At 51.6% G+C, this 14,750-nt stretch overlaps 1 protein-coding gene across 13 annotated transcripts in view; it reads right to left on the reverse strand.

Annotated features, from left to right (window-relative positions):
* Positions 1-14,750, reverse strand: part of CAMTA1 (calmodulin binding transcription activator 1) — a 975,525-nt gene that overhangs the window by 520,588 nt on the left and 440,187 nt on the right. The window lies entirely within an intron of this gene.

The following is a 14,750-nucleotide window of genomic DNA, read 5'->3' on the forward strand; positions in this document are numbered from 1 at the left end:
TAGATTCCATCTCTAGGGCCACGATGCTTTTGTGGAGACTTGAGAACAGGATGAGGGGTGGCTAGGGCTTCCAGAACTCAGAGGCAGAAGTCAGTTTGTATTTCTGGCCAGGCACCGTGGCTCACACCTGTAATCCCAACACTTTGGGAGGCTAAGACAGGAGCATCACCTGAGGTCAGGAGTTCGAGACCAGCCTGACCAACATGGTGAAACCCCATCTCTACTAAAAATACAAAAATTAGCCAGGCCTGGTGGCGGGCGCCTGTAATCCCAGCTACTCAGGAGGCCGAGGTGTAAGAATTGCTTCTACCTGGGAAGTGGAGGCTGTAATGAGCTATGATCACACCACCACCCTCCAGCCTGGGTGACAAAGTGAGACTGTCTAAAACAAAACAAAACAAAACAAAACAAAAAAACAAAAACAAAAAACGTCAACTTGTATTTCCCAGATCGTTAAACTACAGTTTATTCATATAAATTGTCCCTGGAGGCTGGGCGCGGTGGCTCAAGCCTGTAATCCCAGCACTTTGGGAGGCCGAGATGGGCGGATCACGAGGTCAGGAGATCGAGACCATCCTGGCTAACATGGTGAAACCCCATCTCTACTAAAAATACAAAAATTAGCCGGGCGAGGTGGCGGGCGCCTGTAGTCCCAGCTACTCGGGAGGCTGAGGCAGGAGAATGGCATGAACCTGGGAGGCGGAGCTTGCAGTGAGCTGAGATCCGGCCACTGCACTCCAGCCTGGGTGACAGAGCGAGACTCCGTCTCAAAAAAAAATAAATAAATAAAAAATAAATAAATAAATAAATAAATAAATTGTCCCTGAAGGTCCCTGAAAAGAAGAGAGATGGTAATGACTAAGACTCACTCCAGAGTAAGACTGGAGGAACACCTCCTTCATGGCACCTTCCCAGGGCTCCCAGGGCCTCAGTTTGAAACTCTACACTGACGTTCACTGATATGTTCAGTTAATATTTACTGAGCAGCTATCACGGCCAAGCATTCATGCGGGGTGCTGAGGGTGCCATAGCCCTGCCTCTGCACAGCTTGCAGTCCTGTGGGGAGGAAGAACAGTGATGCTGAGGCCCGCCCTGGGCAGGCCCCAGAGCTGCAGGAGGGGAAGGGGACCCATCAGAGACGGCGAACGAGTTCTTTTGAGAACAGCTGTCAGCGGGTGGCGATGGGCAGCCCAGAGGCCTTTCCCAGGAGGCAGCATCTGGGTGAAAACGGAAGTGAAGGCAAGGACATGAAAGCTGGCTCCCGGGAAGGGCTTTCAGTAGAGAGCGTGGCAAGGCCCAGGCCTGAAGAGGAAGCTTGGCAGAGGCTGGCAGGCAGAGAACAGGGCAGGGGCAGGAGACAGGGCGAGAGAGCGGCTCACCCCAGGTAATGTGGGCTCCTGAACCAGGGTGGATTTTATTCTAAGAGTGATGAGAGACACAAATTAACCAAGGGTACACGTGTATTAACAGCAATGAAGGAAAAGCGAGGACTCTGATCTTAATACAAATGTGGCATAAAATGTAAGAGAGCATAAATTAACCTGGAGAGTGCAACTTCGTAAGCGCAAGGCAAAAAAAAGCAGAGGGCACCTGACAGCATCCTACAGAGAGGCTGCGTCCAGGCTGGGGCAGAGGAGTTATGACCCCCACCTCCCTGGCCCCTTGAAAAAGTCATAGTAGACCGAGAGATTGAAGAGAGTAAAAGTCAGCCAAAAAGAACAAGGAGAGGCACCTTCCAAACAAAGGGAACAGCACGTGCAGAGGGGTTAGATCCCAGGCCTTTGTGGGTCCTCTGAGAATTCTGAACATTGCTCTCAAGGGCATGGAAGCGACTGGAGGTTTTGAAGCCGGGAAGTGGTATGACCACTTAGACTTGGCACGTCTGGCTGCTGCTTCTGCCTCCTCTACCTTCCTAACTTGTAAACAGCAAACACTCCATAAATGCTCATCAGATGAGCAAATTAATCAAGAAACAGTAACTTTTCTTAAAAATAGAAAACTTCACTTATTACGCTGAAAGCATTTGGTCAGTGATGAGCCGAAGAAAAAGGGGTTAAAGATGAGACAGGGTTAATGGCATCACCTGTCTTTGGATTCAACACTATCGTCAAGAAAGAGGGCCTGCCATTCCTGCTGCTTAGTGCGGCCAGGCCACGTAAGCCCCAGCCCAGCACAGTGATGGTAGCTCTGCTCCAATGCCACCCAGTGCCTGACTCATGTTCAGCCCCACCGCTGTCTCCTCCGGCCGAAGTCCACGCCTCCCAAATGGCACCTGGTGCTTCCGTGGCCCCTCACTTGTCATAGTCCAGCACCGATGTTTTATTAGGAATCCAATGTAAATCTGAGAGAAAATTAATGTGTCATCTCCTAGCAGGAAGGACTAAACATCTCAATGTGACGGTCTGTTAGAGTTGTCATTTATCATTAGCATGCAATTCAAGGCAAGCTTCCCACATTCTGGTGGGAGCTTTCGAGACAATGAATCTCTGGGAATTAGCTTCTGGTCCAATTATTCCTGGTTCCCCCCACCTACCTAAGAGATAAATTCCATCTCAGCAGGAGGAAAAAAAAAAAAAAAAAAAAGAAGAAGAAGGGGAGGAGGGAGTTTGCTCTTCTCCTTTCTGGCTGAAATCAATTTTTCTCAAGGAGACAAGGCAATATTCATTTTGTGAGAAGGGAATAAGGCTGTACGCGAAAGGCCAATCAATGGAGCCGTTCTGATGAAAACTTCCGCAAATCAAATGTAGGGGAACCTCTTAATGCGCTTTGTTCTTCTTTTCCATAATCCATAACTATTAAGAGAAAGATGGGCGGAGAGCAGCTGCCGCAAAGGGAGAGCTACGTAAACAGTTGGCCCCTGCAAACACCAGTCTGTGCACCCTCCCAACCTGTTTCCGGGGCCTCCCTACGTGCCTCGCCCCGTGGTAGACACCGGGAACAGAATGCTACACAGGCGTGCCCTGGTCCTCAGGGAGCTTATGTTCTAGCAAGGAGATAGGCCAATAACAATAAACTAATAAAACATATATGGCTATAAAGAAGATAACCCAAGATAGGAATTTTATGCATTAAAATAGAATTGTTTTGTCTAGGAACTATTTAAAACCTTTGGTGCAAAACATAAAAATGCACTCGGACGTAAATCATGCTCCTGGTTCCAAAGCAAACAGGACAACTGGGATGAATGGGCAGATATCCGTGTCTCCTGGGAGGCAAGAGCCAGCCATGAGTGCTGAGAAGCCCCGGGCAGCCCTGTGCAGGCACAGCCACACCTGGGGAGTCCAGGGTGCCTTGGCTCAGCCACTGAGACTGGGATTCCAGGCAACCGTCCCTGCATCTGCTGGCCAACCACATGGTCCCCCAGCCCCATAGGCCAGGGACAAAGGGCTGGAGGGTCCTGGATCAGGAAGGCACCCTCTGCCCTGGAGTCCTCTAACAGGCCCTGCTCCCTCTGCAGGGCCCACCCCCATCAGAGAGAACGAAACCAGCCTCCGATGGATGGTGTCTCCCAGCCAAGTCCTCCCTGGCATTGCGTGCACCGGCATCATGAAACTTGGCAGGCTGAGCCATCCCTGCTGCTGGAGTCTCCATGAGGGCAGAAGCTATGCTTGCTCTGTTTGAGCTCCAAGAAGACTCTGTGAGGGCAAAGGCCATGCTTGCTTTGTTTGCGCTATTAGAAGCTTTTCCTTTAATCTGCACAATCCTGTCCGGTAGGATTAGATCCCTGCTTGACAGAAGAGGACAGCACATGTCGGAGGCCAAGCAGTGACCCGAGGGAGCCTGCACTCGGTCCCGTCTGGCTGCCGCACAGGGAAGCTGTCATCTCCATCTCATCAGAGCCACATAGCGGCTTTGATTAAAAATCTCGGCTGGGCGCAGTGTCTCACACCTGTAATCCCAGCACTTCGGGAGGCCAAGATGGGTGGATCACCTGAGGTCAGAAGTTCAAGACCAGCCTGACCAATATGGTGAAACCCCGTCTCCACCAAAAATACAAAAATTAGCCAGGCATGGTGGTGAACACCTGTAATCCCAGCTACTCGGGAGGCTGAGACAGGAGAATTGCTTGAACCTGGGAGGCAGAGCTTGCAGTGAGCCGAGATCACGCCACTGCACTCCAGCCTGGGCAACAGAGCGAGACTCTTTCAAAAAAAAAAAAAAAAACCTCTCTCTCTCTCTCTCTCACACACACACGCACATTAAGCCAGTATGTGACGAATGCTGGGGGTCACGTGGTGCCTGCAGCGCCCCCCGAGCCAGCCTGCCTGGCTTCCCTGGACTCTCCTGCCATCCTCCTCCTCAGCCTTGCCTGGACACCACCAGGTTATTTCCAAGCTTCAGACCCACATCAAGGGGCCAGAAATTTGCCTGGGCAGATCCCCCGGGGCCGCTTATCCTACTCAGGGAGGCAGCCACCAGGGCTCTCATCCCACGATCAGACTCGACCTACCTCGAGTTGGGATTCCCTCTTGCCATGTGACCCAACTGGCCTCCTTCCACCTCGGATGCAGCCATGGCTCCTATTTGCTGCCACACCCTCCAGGTTCCCGGGGGTTCCCTCTGTACACTGGTTCCCCCAGCCGTGAGCATGGTGCTGAGTCACTCTGGGTTCAGGGAGAGAATCCCACTGTGTGCCCACAACAGGACAGGCCTGAGGGCCTCAGCCACCAGCTCCTGGAGACATTGCGGGCGCCAGTCCCTCGTGCCATCTCCCCGACTGGCGTGGCTCCCAGGGGCTGGGTCTGGATCCAGGAGTCACCTTGGCTGCCCTGCCTGGCTGCTCTTCACCTGGGCCAACAAATAAGGATGCTTTCCCAGTTCTCTCCGGCATGGGCTCCTGAGCTGAAGAGCCTGAGGGATAACCCTCCACCCCCCACCTCCTTGTTGGCTGAACAATGATTTTCTCCCATACCTGAGACAGCCAACTGCAGCCACTCTGCCAGGACTAACACTAGAATCAGAGGAATGGCTTTTGGTACAGACAACCGGGCGATGAGGCAGACAGATTCAGGGGGATGTTCCAGATGGTGGGAGATAAGCAGGTAAGGCACTTTCCATAGAGCCTTGCGGGAGGGTGGGTCAGCCCAGAGCAGCAGCCCAGCAGGACTCAGAGGCCAAGATCCACAGCCCCCAGGAGCCCAAGAAAGCGGGGAGAGGGTACAGGCTCAGAGCTGGGGTTTGCCAGTGCCCTCAAAGACTCTTTCTTCCTCTTCCACCCTCCTCCCCAGACCCTGGCCTCATTCTTGCTTCCCAGAGCTCTCTCAAATTGCCAAGGCCTTCTTTAGTTTTTCAGGGGGGCCCGGGCAACCAAAAGCGCAGCTGTGGATCATTAAGCTACAATTTCAAGCCTAGGCTTCAGGGCCAGGCCAGGAGCCAGGCCAGGCAGGGCTTTCCCCAGATGTGGCGGGGGACACCCTAGGAACCAGCTTTCTGGGCGCTCCTGTCCTTCACAGGCTCAGATACCTCGGCCCTTTCTCCAGCCTCTCAGAGCTCCCTGGGGTGAAAGCGCCCCAGGAACACTTCACCAGGGCCTTCAGGGCATTCCGTGGAGCTTCAGGGCCCAACCAGCCTCTCAAAACCCCGGGAAGGAACATCTGGATGTGAGTCATCATGAATACCAGGCGCCACTTTCCACCAATGGTCATCAGGGAGCCGTGGGACTACGTGGGTTAGTTTCTTCTTTTTCCCTGTCTGTAGCTCCACTTTTCTATAATGAACATCAACTGTTTTATAACCAGAGGAAAAAGAAAGAAACATCCTCTGTCACTGAAGAATTGAGTTCTTCATGGACGCTGAAGCCCAACCCCCGCCCTCTGTGCCCCGGCTCACAGGCTCACTCCCTCCAGACTGGCTCTTGCCTCCTCCCCGCCCTCCCCTCCTTCTGTCCTTCCCCCTCCCCTCCTCCCCTCCCCTCCTCCTGCCCTCTTCCCTCCTCCTCTCCTCAACCTCCTCTCCCCTTCTTCACCTCCCTCCTCCTCCTCCAATCCTCCCCTTCTCACCCCCCAACCTCCTCTCCCCCTCCTGCAGTGCTAATCCCCTCAAGTCTAATGAGCATACTCTGCACTTCCCGGTTGGAAACACAGAGTCCAGAGTTGTTTTTATTTTTATTTATTTATTTTTTTGAGATGGAGTCTCGCTCTGTCACCCAGGCTGGAGTGCAGTGGCACGATCTCAGCTCACTGCAAGCTCCGCCTCCTGGGTTCACGCCATTCTCCGGCCTCAGCCTCCCGAGTAGCTGGGATTACAGGCGCCCGCTGCCACGCCCGACTAGTTTTTTGTATTTTTAGTAGAGACGGGGTTTCACCGTGTTAGCCAGGATGGTCTCAATCTCCTGACCTCATTATCTGCCCACCTCGGCCTCCCAAAGTGCTGGGATTACAGACGTGAGCCACCGCGCCCGGCTGAATCCAGAGTCCTTGAAGAGGTCTCAACACCACCCTGGCTTTGTAGGGCTGCATGATCACGGGACTTGGTCTCTGGATTTCGATAACTATGTGAATTGAGCGGAAGGTGTTTTGGTCAGTGGGGACCTCTGTGCCTCCAGAGCTCATAAATCAGAACCCTGTGGTCTAACAGCCATGATGTTCCCCTAATCATGTTACTGCAATATTAATAAGGCTGTTTAATGCAACCAGTTCCTTCTAAATTGTCACATAAGAGTTTGGTAAATGTCAGACATATCATTTAATAGAAAATGATGTTTTACTGCCAGGGGAGCTAGGTGGCTGAGAAGATGAGTATAAAGCCTGGCGACGACCTTCGGCAGGTTTGAGGGACAGAGCGCTGTCAGCCTGGGGCTCCTGCCTCAGCCCTTCTTTCTTGCAGTCAGCAGCCACCCCGAGTTCCCCGTGTGCAGGGCCCTGGGTGCGGAGTCCTGGGGAGGGGAGGGGCTAGAAGAAACAGCCCTTCCTGTCCTCATGCAGCGTACAATCCTGTTGGAGCAAGAGGGACTACTAGGTTTTCTGAGTCACTGGTCACTGCTCAGGATGCCCCTCGTCGTAAAAGATCATTACCCCCATTTTAGGAAACCCAGGTAGCTCCCAGGAACACTGGCCCACACAGGAGCAACTTGACGTTTACCAAGGGATGAGTTCGGCTGGGAGCGATGGCTCACGTCTGTAATCCCAGCACTTTGGGAGGCCGAGGCAGGCGGATCACCTGAGGTTGGGAGTTCAAGACCAGCCTGACCAACGTGGAGAAACCCCATCTCTACTAAAAATACAGAAAAATTAGCCTGGCATGGTGGCACATGCCTGTAATCCCAGCTACTCGGGAGGCCGAGGCAGGAGAATCGCTTGAACCCAGGAAGCAGAGGCTGAGGTGAGCTGAGATCATGCCATTGCACTCCAGCCTGGGCAACAAGAGCAAAACCTCCATCTCAAAAAAACCAAAAAACAAACAATAAAACAAAGAGATAAGTTCACAGAAGCAAAGTAGCATCTTGTAAACTACTTATAAATGGCGTTAGTATCCTGTAAAAGGGGTTCGTCCCACTAATTTGGGCAGACAGGGGCATAGAGATGGACAGAGTGACATTCCCCACAGCCTAGTTTATGATAGAAAGAGTGTGGAAACCCTTTAAAAATGGCTTCAGTTGGCCGGGCGCGGTGGCTCACGCCTGTAATCCCAGCACTTTGGGAGGCCGAGGCCTGCAGATCACGAGGACAGGAGATTGAGACCATCCTCACTAACATGGTGAAACCCTGTCTCTACTAAAAATACAAAAAATTAGTCTATGTTCTATGTGGTGGCGGGCGCCTGTAGTCCCAGCTACTTGGGAGGCTGAGGCAGGAGAATGGTGTGAACCTGGTAGGCAGAGCTTGCAGTGAGCCGAGATTGCGCCACTGCACTCCAGCCTGGGTGACAGAGTGAGACACCATCTCAAAAACAAAACAAAACAAACAAACAAACAAACAAAAAAAGACCAGTCAACTGCTTTGATGAATGAATCACAGGATATTGATAGAAAGAATAGTACATAGTTATTAGAAAAAATGTGCGTATTTGTATTTGTTAACATGGAAAGAGTTCTGTGATTTAAAAAAAAAAAAATTGCAAAATGGAATGCATGGTGAGATGTCATTTCTATAGAATTCTTCACATACCCAGCACTTACATAGCTATGTGCGCATAAGGAAAAGTCTGGAAGGATGGTGTTCTCTAAAACCTTGACCCCGGCTATGTCTGGGAAATGGGACTTCAGAGGATGTTTGTGAAGTTGGTTGCTTTTTGTTATATCTTTCTGTGTGGTAAGAATGTTCTTCGATGAGCATGTTCTATCTTTGTCAAAGAGGAAAATGTTAAATGAAATTAAAGGACAAGGATTACAGCATGAACTCAGCAAGCATTCACCGGGCACCTGCGGTGCGCCCAATCCTAGGGTTGTAAAGGTGATGAAACTCAGCCATTGCCTGGAACAGCTTGAAGGCGAGTGGAAATCACAGATAACAGGCAGATGATTGTAATTCCACAAGGGGCAGGCAATGAGGGCGGGATGGCGAGGTGGGAATTTGAGGGGAAGGCAGTGAGCTTTGTGTCGCCCCCTTTTACTGCAATAAACCTTGGCCTGCATTCCCCCTAAAAGCGGGTTCTTCGGAGGCATGTGTTGGGCCTCAAGGAAAGTTCTCACTGAGCAGAGTTAAAAAGCCCCTTTTGTATTCTCAGGGGATGTGGGGACAACTGAACTCAAAGCCAGAGAAGGCAAGAAGCAAATGCCTACCTCAAGGGGCCGTGGGCAGGCGCTGGGCTGAACACGCCAGGCCATCCCACATCTGCCATCCTAGGACACCCCCAAGAGCGGGTGCTAGGATTCCAACCCCTGAGATGAGGAGTCAATGGCTGGGAAAGGTTCGCTGCTGGCAGGGACCCTGTAGGGAGTGAGTGGAGGAGCTGCACTGGAACAGGCGAGGGGATGCGTTTCCGTCACTCACCGTCTTCCTGCAGGGAGACTAGACCCTGAACTTCTGAGCTGGAAATGCCACTGTCGAGGGAACTCTGAGCCAACCAAAAGTCTATGATTACGCGCCTGTGACCTTCTCCAGAGATGGACTGATGCAGAGAAGTGAACCCCCGAAATCCTGCTAAGTGTCTGGGCTTCCACCTGTTTCTCTGGGATAGCTGTCAACCCCGCTGGCACATTGCACTGAGGTGCCGGCCTCGCCTCTCTTGATGGGTTGTTGATGGACCCTTCCAAGTGTTCTCAGCAACATCCCACCCACATCCCCAGGAAAGGGAAGCTCCAAGTTCCGGAAATCCAATGCCTTAAATGAATAATTCCCAGGGCCAATCGGAGAAAAGGCTCCCAGGATACTGTTGGTGGGGATGGAAAGGGTGACAGTAGAGAAGAGGTCTTTGTGGATAATAAAAGAGATCTGCTGGCCGGGCGCGGTGGCTCACGCCTGTAATCCCAGCACTTTAGGAGGCCGAGGAGGGCAGATCACCAGGTCAGGAGATCGAGACTATCCTGGTTAGCAAGGTGAAACCCCATCTCTACTAAAACATACAAAAATTAGCCGGGCATGGTGGTGGGCGCCTGCAGTCCCAGCTACTTGGGAGGCTGAGGCAGGAGAATGGTGTGAACCTGCGAGGCGGAGCTTGCAGTGAGCTGAGATGACACCACTGCACTCCAGCCTGGGCGACAGAACGAGACTCCGTCTCAAAAAAAAAAGATCTGCCAAGATCAGTAAGAATTTGCCCCGGGCTGCAGTGCTCTGCCCAGCTGGTCCCTTACAACCCCTTCCCGACTCTTCCTAGCCTCTCCTACAGCCTCCTCATCTCAGCCAAGGAAACACTGGACGATGGGGTTGAGGCGCCTTCTGCCATCAACTGGCTGCAGCAATGAGGGTGCAGCTCATGTAACCCGAGAATCATCAGGGCAGCAGCCTGTGCAGGTGGCAGTACGGGAAGCCGAAGTGCAGTGGGCAGGGTGCCAACAGACCATCCAGACCACATGCAGCAGTTACGGAGCAGGGCCCTCGGCGGCGGGGTGGGGAGGCACATCCACCAAACACTCCCACATCAAGAGCCCCCGGTGGGTTTTATCAGGTCCCCACTAAGCCTAGAGCCTTGCCCTTGGCAATCAATGACACCAGTGGGGAGGCACGGGTGTCACACCTCCAACCTGGGATCCCGCTTGAGCAGGGACGGAATTCATGAGTTTTGTGCTCCTGTACAAAACGATGATGTTTAAAAATAAAACCCGTACACAGTCGATTTCCTGAAAAATAATAATAATAACCTTAACTTTAGCAAGTGGAAAATAGTTTTAGAAAACTGTTTTGATCCTGGATCTCATTGGGAACATGAAAACCTTCTGAGATTCAGCCAGCTGCTGGTTTTTCCACTTCCCTTTGGGTGGACGCTGAGCCATCCAGCTGCGGCACCCCTGCCAACTGGGACGAGGGCCTGCAGAGCGGTGCAAATTTAGGCCATCCAGTGGAAAGCTTGCCAAGTGCCTCGGCCACTGGGCACAGCCTGACCTTGAGCAGCGATTATGTTTCCAGCTAAGCCTGCAGCCTCTCCTGCAGTAAAAGGAGACCGACAAGACCCAAGGCCTCCACCTGGCAGAGCATCATTCTCCCTCCCACCAGGTGAGGTCCAGGATGGCTTGAACACTCGGACTTTATGTAAAGGTGCTACAAACGTGGAGGTGCCCGATCCTTTATATAACTGCATGTCATGTGGGTTCATGGTAGTGATTATGATTAAGATTAGTCTGTGGTCATTACACACCCAGAAGATCTCTGGTCATCTGGAGTGATCGAGTTATTCAGGAATCTTCCATCCTGCCCTCTAACAACTGCACTGAAGATGGGATGATGCCTTCGTGAAATTACCCACAGGCCCCAAGGAAAACCTGAGAACTAATAAATACATGTAAATACATCTAATAAAATAAAATTTGAGATTAAAAGGAATCTCGCTTGCATATTCATGAACCATGTAGAAACTCAAATGAGCTCTTCTAAGCTCCTTATTCATGGGGAGTCAGATTTAACATGTGCTGGGAAGATTGCTTAGCAAATATAAGCCTGGCAATGGCACATTCATCCATGAATTCATTGGACAAGTATTTATTAACTGTCCCTTTGCATTACTATTTATTTTGCATATTCCTCCCTCTTTGCAAACCCAGGGCCTCATATAAATGGCAGGCACTCACCTGTTGATGATGCTGGTGTTCTGAGGCCCTAGAAAGCATAACCCCTGACCTCAGGTTGCTTGTATCTGCTCAAAGAGGTAAGAGTCACTTCCTCCATGAAGCTTTCCTGACCCCACAGGACCCTGTTAGGTGACCCTAGTATGCATTTGTCAAGATTCACCCTGTTAGCACCTACCTCCCATCACACATTCACACACACATGCACACACTCACACATGTACGCACACAATCTCACATATACATACTCACATGCACATGCACCTGTTCCATTGTCTCTATCCTCTCCTGCACTGTAAGTTTAGGGCAGGCAGACACTGAATCTGCTTTGCTCACCCTAGCCTGACATACACATGTAGGAAACATTCAATACATCACTGGATGAATGAAGCAAGAAATGAATGGTTGGATGGGTGGGTGCGTGGGTGGACGAACAGGTAAGTAAAGGCAAGGCAAAGGCCTAAGATGTGGCCCAAGGAAAGATGTATGAGGGGGTGACCCACAAGGGCAGGAAGGAACAAGGGTGTTGGTCATCAAGGGAAGAAGATCAAGAAAAAAAGGTTTGAGATCTTAAGGACAGTGAAGACTTGGCACGAGGTGAGCTGATATTTTCTGGTCATTTCTGTGCCACACAGGGTGCTGGGCACCTCATGAGCATTACCCTGGATCCTCACACCTGCACCTGGGGCAGATATACCCATGTAGAAGAGGAAACTAGGCTTAGCAGGATAAGCTGGCACCACTGCAGAGCCAGCACATGGCAGAGTCAGGATTGGAGACCAAGTGGGCCTGATCCAAGCTCCCTCCATGAAGACCAATGGGCATCCTCTGGCCCAGGGACTGTTGCCATCATGTGGGACTGTTGCCATCAGGAAAGAAGAGAGTGTGCTCCAGGAGGCAGCTCTAGGCAGTGCACAGGGATGAAACAATCGCCATGGCAGCCGGGCTCCTTGGAACAAAGAGAAAGGGCTGGGGCTGTCTAGGGAGGACCCAGGATGCATGACCCACCCCTGCCCACAGAAACATAGCTCACTCTCCATCTGAGCACAGCCACTATGTCATGGGATGATGTGGAGCCAGGGAGGGAGGCAAGGACACGTTCCTAAATAATATCCTATTTTATAGTCAACAGTCAGGCAAGAGAAAGGGAGAAAGAGGAGGGCAGGAAGACAGCGAGATGCAGAAAGGATTGAGTGTTCCATGAGGATCGAATCTCAGCTTCCCCGCAGGTACACTGAGACAGAAGGCGCAGGTCCTCACAGCCAGAGCGGCTCATGGAGCCGGCCTGGGCGATGTCTCATCACCCAGATGGGCACAAAGAAAGACAGGCTTGCAGGGTCCCGTGGCCTGTCTGACACAGTGCCCATGGGGTTTTCTCAAAAGCATCATCTATTTAGCCAATGGCCCCGAAGTATTTCATTTAGCTGGAAATCGTGCTTGGTCCATTTCCCAGATCTCACTGACATTACGAGAAGCCGGCAAAATGCGTCTGGCAGCAGAGCAGTTCAGCAACCCATCACCTCGAGTCACAGTCCTGTCGCTCCTGTTTGGAAAGCAGACAGTTCAGATGACTTCTAGAAGGCAGAGTCACTGCTGCCTCCCAGGCAAGAGAGGATTACAGGAAGCGTGTGTGTGTCTGTGTATGTGTGTGTGTGTGCACACCAGCCTGTGAACATGCCCTCTGAAGGAAGGCAGGGGTCACCCATGGCGCAAGGCAGTCACCGTCCTCCCTGACCATGGGATAAAACCTTGCCATTTATCTTATTTAATCCTCCCACTAGGCAGGAATCATTATCACCAAACTATTTCTGAGAAAGTCAAAGCTTAGCCGGTTCATGTGGCCCCAACTCCACAGCCAGCGAGGAGCAGGGCTGAGACTGTAACTCAGCACTGTCTGAATCCAAAGGCCAGGCTCTCACTGAGACCCCACTGTCCCCCACCCCGTTCCACGGGCCTGGATTGGTGCTTCACGATGCATTCACTGGTCTGCCTGGTACCATATAAAGAAGAGTCAAGTCCCATCACCAAAGAAATTTGCAGAATTCTCGGTGAAACACAACGGAACAGTTTTGATTCTGGAGGGACTTCCTGGAGGCCTTCAAAGGCTAATGCACGCTATGGAAACCCAAAAGCCAGAGCAATGGCTCTGCTTGTGAAAGCCCCCAAAGGCAAGACTCGGTGTGTTACCAATTCTCCAAGTCTCACACAGTCTCTGGCACAAGGTAGGAGAGTGCAATACTCATCAAGTGCATGAGTGAATAAATGATGAATGAATGAACAAGTAACTAAATGCCATGAATGAGAGTTCTGTCTAAACATTAAAAAAAAAAAATAAGAAGAAGAAGGCTCTGGGGAAAAGGCCCCAGCACTCTGCTGTCATGGAGTATTCCTGCTGCCCAAGCTCCTCTCATAGAACCTGGCTCTTCCTGTGCTGCCTCCAGTGTTCCACAGGATGGGTTCTGAGAAAGCCGGGCCATTCAGCTGTGCTGGTGCCATGTGGGCCTTCAGCACTTCCTACCCTGGTTCTCCCACCTGGTGGGCTCTAGGAGGAATTCCCCATGAGGGCACAGCAGAAGCTGACTGACAGCCAGGTGGGAGGGAGACCTCCTGGGCCCAGCCAGAGGGGCCTAGGGAGTGGGAGGCAGGAGTAAGGACCTCAGTGACCCTGGAGATCGCTCCCCATATGTCCTTATCCTCTTAACCATTTCCTCTCCATGTCCAGGCACTCGTGGGAAGTTAAAACCCAAAGTTGGACCCATGGTGCCAGGTCAGGGGACAGCAGGTGCCGCCTGGGTGCCCAAGCACAATTCCTTTCTCCCTGTCTGACTCAGCCTAAGAGTGGCTCTCATTTTGAAAATGCAGCTCAGATGTTGGCTGCGTCCCATTGGAGAAGCTGTCTGAGGCCTTTGCCATCCTCTTGAGAGATCTAAAGCCACAGAGCCGAGGTGGTCCCTTTTTCTGGACCCCACGGAGAACAAGAGAAGACAGGGCAGCACCGTGGGGACACCAGGTGACAAGACTCAGCAGTGGTCTCAGAGGAGACAGAAGCTGTCTTTACGGATCTGAATGCTCCCGGGAATGGGGTATCCACCCAGAGAAAAAATAGGCCAGGCCAGGATCCCTGAGCCCACAGCAGGCGAGACTCAACCCAGCAGAAGGCGGGTTTGTAAATGGAACTTTCCCAGCGTGCCTGGCCTCTTTCCATTATTCTTCTGGGCCCAAAGTACAGACACTTTACAGGCTTTCCCTGTGTTTCGTGGGGGCCTGGGATTTCTCTACTATAATAACTCATAGGTGGTCTATTTCCAGAACAAAGATACTCCATTTATTCATCTCACAAACATTCTTGACCCCCTGCGATGAGTCAGGTGTGGCGCCTTTCCCAAGCCAGGCAGAGCTGAATCTCTGACTCTGGTTTTGGGCTTTGTATGAGAACTCTTTAAAAATATGGTTGGCTGGCATCTTAGTCAGCTCAGGCTTCCATAACAAAGTACTAGAGGCTGGGTGGCTTAAATAGCAGACATTTATGTCTACAGGTCTGGAGACTGGAAGTCTGAGATCAAGATGCCAGCCAGTTCCATTCTTGGTGAGG

Source organism: Trachypithecus francoisi, unplaced genomic scaffold, assembly GCF_009764315.1.
Source record: "Trachypithecus francoisi isolate TF-2019V2 unplaced genomic scaffold, Tfra_2.0 Lachesis_group12, whole genome shotgun sequence".
NCBI lineage: Eukaryota > Metazoa > Chordata > Mammalia > Primates > Cercopithecidae > Trachypithecus > Trachypithecus francoisi.